Source organism: Quercus suber, unplaced genomic scaffold (assembly GCF_002906115.3).
Source record: "Quercus suber isolate HL8 unplaced genomic scaffold, Cork oak 2.0 scaffold_133, whole genome shotgun sequence".
NCBI lineage: Eukaryota > Viridiplantae > Streptophyta > Magnoliopsida > Fagales > Fagaceae > Quercus > Quercus suber.
In genome coordinates this window covers 497,692-506,055 of record NW_027069596.1, presented here as the reverse complement: position 1 = coordinate 506,055, position 8,364 = coordinate 497,692, and positions in this window count along the sequence as shown.

The window sequence follows — 8,364 nt, the reverse complement described above, 5'->3', positions numbered from 1 at the left end:
AACGCTCTGCTGTTGAAGTTAGCCGCCTTGATCTTTGCGTCATCCTAATCGACCGGTTCTTCTTTTGGCTTAGTCCAGCCAATCTCTACAGCTTGTCACACCTTCTCATCTAAAGATTGCAAGAAAGCTCTCATGCGTACTTTCTAGTCTGCATAGTGCCATCAAATAAAGGAGGTATGATTAATGACTGTCCTCTATCTATGACAAACAGGGGTCAATAGATCAACACAGTAATGATTAAACCTAATCAGAGTGTGCCCGCTTTGATACCACTTGTTAGGCCACAATCTGAATGACTCCTTATGATAAACCCTAATTAATTTAATTAGCCAAGTTGTTAATTAATCAATTAATCATGCAATTGCGTGGAAGCACAAACAAATCACCAAAAACTAAATATACAGCAAAAATTAAATAACACGGTGATTTGTTTACGAATGGGGAAAACCTTAACGGCAAAAACCCCACAGGGTGATTTTCAGGTCACCACTCCCGAAACTCCACTATTATCAAATCAAGCGGTTACAAATAAAGGAATCCTAAGTACCTTACCAACCTACAGTTGAACCCTTACCCCAATACCTAATTGGACTTGATCTGTAATGACAATTTCCACCTTTGATGCACGGCTCCCAAGTACGTGACTAATCAGTGCGCGGATCCCAGTACGCGGCTTCAGAACACCAACTAAGGAAGAAAGGTTGGCTGCAAAGTTCTTCAGTTCATCCTACATAATGAAGATCAGGAAGATGCTTGGTCACAAAACCCTTTGGTGCAAAATACACAGCAACTTCTTGAAAGAAGATGAACTAGGTCAAGAACTTCGTCTTTTGATCACAATTTGCTTGAACAGAGACTGCTCAATGCTTTTGCAACTTGTGTACCACTTGACGACTCTTAAAACAATCCTTTTATATGTTTAGGGTTAGAAGAAAAGAAGGCCCAAAATCATATTCACGGATCCCAAGAAAATCAGATTAGAAAATCTAAAATTTTAAATCTCGACAAATAGCAGGTGTCGAGGTAGCTATCGAGCAGGTGTCGAGCTTTAATGAAATTGCACTTCAGCTTGCTTTTTCTTGGATAGACTTGATGACTTCAACACTTGACCTTGAAACCTTGTTTCTTGAAGTATTAAAAATACCTAGAACTACCCAATTACAAGTAGAGTGCGTTTTGTCAAAAGATTAACCAATTTACATAAATAAGTGACATATGTTCTTAACAAGTGAAAACATATATGTCCTAACACAAATTAAGTTAACTTTGAAGTCCTGAAGTCACAAAGAATTTTTTGAAAATCTTGGTTTTGTGAGTGTGTGTGTTTTTTGCTCTGTCATTGACAATAATCGGGCGCATATTGTCAACCTTCTATGCATCTTGAATTCTTGCCACTTGGACCTCTCTCTCTCTCTCTCTCTCTTTCAAAATTCCTGACCTTCATTTATGTTTTTCTTTTAAATAATGACTACTACACGCAAAGGGCAAATTGGAATTTTGGGATGGAGGCTGGAGGTTGCAGCTGTCGGAGACAATGGTGGGTTGGGCAGATCAAGCTGCCAGAAGCGCTAAGGGCAGTGGTAGGGACGTGGGTCTGTTGCGGTTGAGCTTAGGCCACGTGATGGTGGCCTGTAGCGACATCGTGGCTGACCGTTAACTCCAGTCAGTACTCAGTAATCTCTCTTAATCTCTCCATTATAATCACTCTCTCTCTCTCAGTCTCTGACTCTCTGTCTCTTTTGAATTTCTCTCTGTCTCTCTCTCTCTCACTTTTTATTTATTTATTTATTTAAATTTTATCTAAATCGGTTTCTAGGGTTAAAAGTGTTAATGAGTTAAGAAAAAAAAATTGGGTTGGACTTGGGGGGCTAGTTAGGGTTGTACTTAGGGGGGGGGGCAGTAAGGGTTGGCTGGGCTAAAAGTATTATATATAACTAAATTTTTATTATTATTTTTTGGGCCAAGGGGGGCCCAGGCCCCCATAGGTCTTCTACTGGATTTGTCCCTACTCAATACTCTCTCTCAATCTCTCCACTCCAATCACTCCCTCTCGGTCTCTAATTCTCTGTCTCTCTTGACTCTCTCTCTCTCTCTCTCTCTCTCTCTCTCTCTCACCCTTTTTTCTAAGGTGCAAAGATTTAGTAGCTTCTTTCAGAGAGAATAAGGCATCGGTCACCTTTTGCATATGTTCTCCTTGTATTCTCTTATGTGACGACCTCTAAAATAAGCCTTATATAGGTCTAGGGTTGTAAGAAAAGAAACCCTACTCAAATATATAAGCCTGGCCTAAAAATAGAAATTTGAATTTTCGTAACCTCGACAGATAGTAGCTATCGAGGAGGTGTCGAGAAGGCGTTGAAGTTTAATGAATCTCAACAGATACAGCTATCGAGAAGGTGTCAAGAAGGTGTCGAGGGGACAAAAGCTTTCTTGATCGATCGACCAGCTATCGAGAAGCTATCGAGATTGCGATAAGAATCAGCTGAAAAGCTCGACAGATAGCCAGGTGTCGAGGAGGTGTCGAGCAGCTATCGAGCTTTAAAATTCAGCACTTTCTCACTTGATTCTTGGACAGACTTGCATGGCTTTAACACTTGAACTAGAAACAAGTTTCTTGAAGTATTAAACACATCCTAGATCTACCCAAATACAAGTAAGGTGCGTTTTGTCAAAAGATTAGCCAACTACATAAAATAGTGACATATGTTCTTAATAAGTGAATCACATATGTCCTAACAAGAATGATTAGTAGCAATCTAAGGTGGCTTTGCTTATATTTTTCTCTTCAGATACAAAGAAGTGTGGAATATCAATTTCTTTTTCGTTGCAAACTATGCAGGTGAGCACAATTTATGTAGTAGTAATCTATGGGGCCTATTGATTGAGGGCTTTATTTTATTTTTTTCATTTGGTAAATGGATTAAAAGTTATAGGTTTGGGGTTTTATTTAATTAATCACTAAAGCACCATAAGGCTAGTTAAATGTCGTAGAAGGCATACTCCAAATCGATTAATTGACTATAGAACAATCCCAACATCGTGTGGGTTCCTTTTCTTAATTATTTTTTATTATTTTTATTTTTTAAGAGAGTTTCAACCTATGGCGTCCACTCCTAATGATAGCTCTTTATCATTAGACCAAGATACCAATCAGTTTTTGGTGTAGGCAGGGATTGAACCCTAGATCTTTTATACAACCATCAGAGACTTTACCAGTCGAGCTAACTGGAACCCACCTTAATTATTTATTATCGTAACGTTTTGAGTTACCACTTTTATTGTAATGTTTTGAGCTATGGTAATGGACCTTATATATTTGACTTGGGTATATAACTTTATGGTTTTGGAGGAAAAAGTTGGATTTAAGAGAATTTGAGATTTAGTTTAGATGTGCGTAGTTCATTCCTTTTGTGAAAATAGATTAATTTTTGTAAGACATATTACTTTTAATGTTATCTACATTTCTTTTTCTTTTCTACTTTTACAGCTCCAAGTTTTTAGCCTGCAGTTATGGTTTATGATCATTAAGTACTCTAATGATTAATGCACTGAATTCTATGATAAGCAAATCATTTGGATTTATCTTTTTTTTTTAATCCCATGTGTTGATAAGATATGTTTATTGTATTGCTATAGCATCTTTCAAGCAGTTTCCATAATTATTAAGGAGTTGTGATATGGGAGATTTCAAGAAATGTGGTGAAGCATTTAACTCAATACATCTATGATCAACTACTCAAGACATTTTTATTGCTATTGGACACAATTTGCATGATCACGTCTATGATTCTTATTGGGTGGTATTTCTCATCTATTAGATCCAAATAAATGTAACTTTAAAGTTTAGTTTTTGCTTCTTTTTTTTCTTTATACTTGGTTCTTTTTGTTTATAAGTTTTGTAGCATCCGCTTTAGTGAAGCAGGGTGTAGAAAAGATATTTGTGATCTATAGCTGATTCAAGGGTTCAACCCAATGCTATTTTGACTAATTAAGGGCCCTTGGCAATCAAGAGATGGTACTTCACGTCAGAGGCTAAGGTGCATACTGCATAGGCATGTGCACAAAAATGAGTTTTTTTTTTTTTGAATATATGTATGGACATAATATTGGGACAAATTGTGGTTTCAATTGCAATCTTAAATAAATATTTTCTATTTTTATTGCACCCATTAAGTGATTCCTCCTATAAAGTAGTTGATTTTTAATGGTTGTTGGTAGTTTTTCCATTGATTGGTATGAAAGAAATAACATATTGTCAAAATATATATTATCAAAACAACCAAGGCACATAATATCGCTTTTTTCCCATGATGGTTAAAGTATATTCTCTAATAAAAACTTGAAACTAATGTGTTTATTCGACCAAAATTTTTATGTATCTAATTGTGATTATTCATAAATGTAACTGTGTGAGAAACTTGACGTAACCATATCATGAAAATTGCAAAAAAAAAAATATTTTAGTACCTTCAAATGTCCTGGTCTAACTAATGTTGTATATGTTTAATAACTCAAGCTAACATCAATAGCACCACTACAATTGACTATTTATAATTTGAATTGTATAATTATAATTATTTTTAATTATTCCCGTGTATATGCACAGGGATACACACTAGTTTAAATAATTAATGCACCACTTAAAATAATTAATATAACAAAATAAATGTATTTATCTTAATATTAATCTTTCTAAGTACATTATATAAATATTACAATGTTGGTTCCATTCATATATATATATATATATATCATTGAAAAAAGTTTGGAAATTTAAATGGTTAAAACTAATTTTAGTAAATTCACAGATATTTAATTTGTTATGGCTTTTATGTCAATTGTTGTCAAATAAACTAAACATAAGGAAAAAAGTCATACTCTAAATTTATTATTATTATTATTATTATTATTTTATATAAATATTTTTTCCTATATAGAGTTTGTAAAAATAATCATATAAATTCTTTTAATATAAATAAGTGTGAGGACCTGTTTTGGGCAGTGAATCCACTATGTGAATAGACTTAAGCCCAAGAAGCCCAAAACAAAAAATTTATAGAGAATAGGTTGAAAAACTGGGCTATAGTTTATCAATCAAACATTGGAATAGATTCAAGTAGGAGAATGAAAAGAAATAGGATTATATTGAAGAAAAAACAGTCCTCAGCAAGATCCGAGGTGAATTGTTCTTGTTTATTATCCTCCAATTTAGTTACAAGTTTGGTTCCTCAATGTTCTAGTGTTTTTTCTTTTGATTTTCGATCCCCTTTCTATAAAGGACCTCTCTCCTTATATATTTCCTTCTAAAGCATCTTGATCTTACACTTGCTGATCACCTGCACTACCACTTGAGTGTTTGTCCCATCAGACACCCTCTTTGGTTGTGTAGGCCTTGAGGTAGCCAATTTTGTATTGTTCAGGGGTCTTTTCCACATTAATGCAGCCAGAAAAGTAGCTGCAGGACATTAAATACGGTGGTGACAGTTTTCTTCCTAAGATATATGAAGCCTTCTCTCGATCTGACGTCTCCACAATGTCTATTCATATCGACAGAACTTTTTAGGAAGTTCTCTTCCGAGGAGACATTTATCCTTGGCTTATCTCGCTGAGCCTTTATGGCCAAAACCAACTCTTTTATTATTTAACACAACCTCTAATGACGAAGATTCTTTCTCCTCAGACTAGTTCTAATCCTTGGCTTAGGTCAAAGGCCCAATGTACAAATGTATAATGGACCTCCAAGCCTAATATCCCTACAATAGCCCCTCAAAATTTTGCTTTTCGACTTCTCGGGAGGAAAGAAGAATTTTGATTTCGTCAGACCATCCTGGGTATGGTCACACCTTATTTATACGAACTCCCAAACGCCTTTTTACCTGCTCAAGGCACGCTCCTAACGCTCCGACATCCTAAGCGTGCCTTCATTAAATTTTTACGGCACTTTTGTCCCCCACATTCAATGGCACAATGAAAATCTAATGGTGGAGAATTTCCTGGGGTTACGAGCGGGAATTTTCCCGCTTGTAACTTCTGGGCCATTATAAATAGCCTCTCAAATCAACTCCTTTCCCTATTTCCATCAAGCACGCAGTTTTAGAGCTCATACACTGAATCTATCACTCTTTCTTACTTCCTCGTGCATCTACAAATACCAAAAATTTGTCCAAGGACCTTTTTTTCAAACTTGTAAGTTTCCTTGAACCCCATTAGTTTTGTTTCTTTCCAAATATTTTCTTTTCATCCCACTTTTTTCTTCTCGGCTCTATTTTTCGTTTCAAACTTGTTGATTTCTCTTCAAAACTTCTTAGAAAATGGGTAGGTTTAAGTGTTTAATCGAATCTGAGGAGGATAGAGAGAGATTTAGCGCTAAGTACAGGATCCTACCAACAATGGGTATGAGATAAACTACCTAAGGGGAATCGGCAAACGATAGGAAAGAGGGAGAGGTGGTCATCCCAATGATGGCTTTCATAGAGGAAGGAATGACCATCCCCATGGGTAATGTTACAAGGAACTACCTTAGGTTCTTTAGGTTATCCCCCACACAATGCACCCCAAACATGTTCAGAGTGTTAGGGAGTATAGAAGCCTTAAACGAGAAAATGAACCTGGGACTCACACACCATGATATCAACTGGGTATATAACCTACATCATTTGAAGGGGCAGGGATACTACCTTAAGTTAAGGTATCCCAAAGTAAGACTAATCCAATGCCTCACTACATCAAACAAGGGGTTAAAGGAGGATTTTTTTAATCTTTTATGGGGAATGGCATGATGGCCTACCCTGTCCAACTGAAGAGAGAACGCCAGGTGGGGGTTTAGTCATAAATTTATGCACCTTGGTTTACATTTCCTTCTCATTTCACACTATCTTTGCTTCTGACAAATTTTCCTTTCATTTTAATGATTTTGCAGATAGACATTCAACCAAACCTCGGCTCAACTTAGCCAATAGAGAGAGTCTAGACAAAATTCTGCGGTCCGAGGTGTTTGTTAATGAGGCCGACGGTCAATTACGAGCAGCACACATAATCCTTGGTTACACACCTATTTCTTGAGGATTCCAAGCTCCCAAGTGCATAATAAAAGCCAAGGATCCTTGTCTTCCATGCATTAGCGTGGCCTTTGAAGGATTCATCGTTCCCGAGGACATTCCAATCCGAAAGGGGACACCTTTCACTCAACCACTCTTTGTGGGCATCCCTTCAATAGAAGCATCCTCATCCCATCCCATTATTAGGGAAGAAGAAGAAGAACCTACGGCGAAGGATGCACCTGGGAAGGATGCACCTGGGGGATTAGCTTAGCTTAAACTTCCTCCTCCCCCTCCCAAGCTTCCTCTTCCTCCTTCTCAACCATCTTTGCCACATAGGGTTGAACCTACTAACCCGAAGAAAAAAAAGAGCAGAGGGGTAAGGATGTAGTTGAGGCTGGGAGATCTCGCCTTTCACTTGAAGAAAAGACCCAACGTGCTGTTAAGCAGCAAAAAACTGGACAAGCAGGGCAGAGAGGCTAAGAGATGAGAGATAGTCAGCCACTCGAGCCTCGGGCCTGACTTCCAGCCCCAATGATCAATGGTGAGCCCTTGAGGGATAATACCAGGAATTTCCATGGAGGCACTGGATGCCATGTGGCCTCGGTTCTGGAGGAAGATTTACTACTCCCCACTAATATGGCCGAGTTGCGGTCTATCAAGAGGCTAGAGGTTTTCCTTAACCTTAAAATATATTTGGGAATGGTATGCAGCCCCATCTTTTTTTTTTTTTTTTTTGACTCAAAAGGTGACTATCCTTTTCTTTCAGGCTGTCCAAGCTACTTTTAGGGTTGAGGAGATTACCAATTCTTGCTACTGACAGCTAGATGATGGGAGGATGAGGCGCGTGGCAATCATGGAATCGTTTAATATTGCTGATCAGTCCAACAAGGATTTAAGGAAAAAACTGACAGAGGAAGAACGAGCAAGAAAAAATGCTGACTCGGCTCTGGAGGGCGCTCAAAAGCAGGTTGAGGATCAAAGGCTGCTCTTGCGTGATACCAAGGAACAGCTGGCTTCTTCTAAAGAGCAAGTGGTAGCCCTTCAGAAGAAGTTAGTTGAAGTCCAAAAGCATCTAGATCAGGCCGAGAAAGCCAAAGATGAGGCTGAGAAAGCAAGGAGGGAGGCCGAGAAGGCTAGGGATGGGGTTGAGCAGTATGGTTATGACATAGGGGTGGCCGAGACCGAGGAAACCCTTAAGGCAGAGGTCCCAGCAGTATGCCGAACCTACTGCGTTGAAACTTGGGATGAAGCCCTCAATCAAGCTGGGGTTAAGGCTTCTTCTGAGATGAGAAAACTAGAGAGAATTTACTACCCCCCCCCCCCC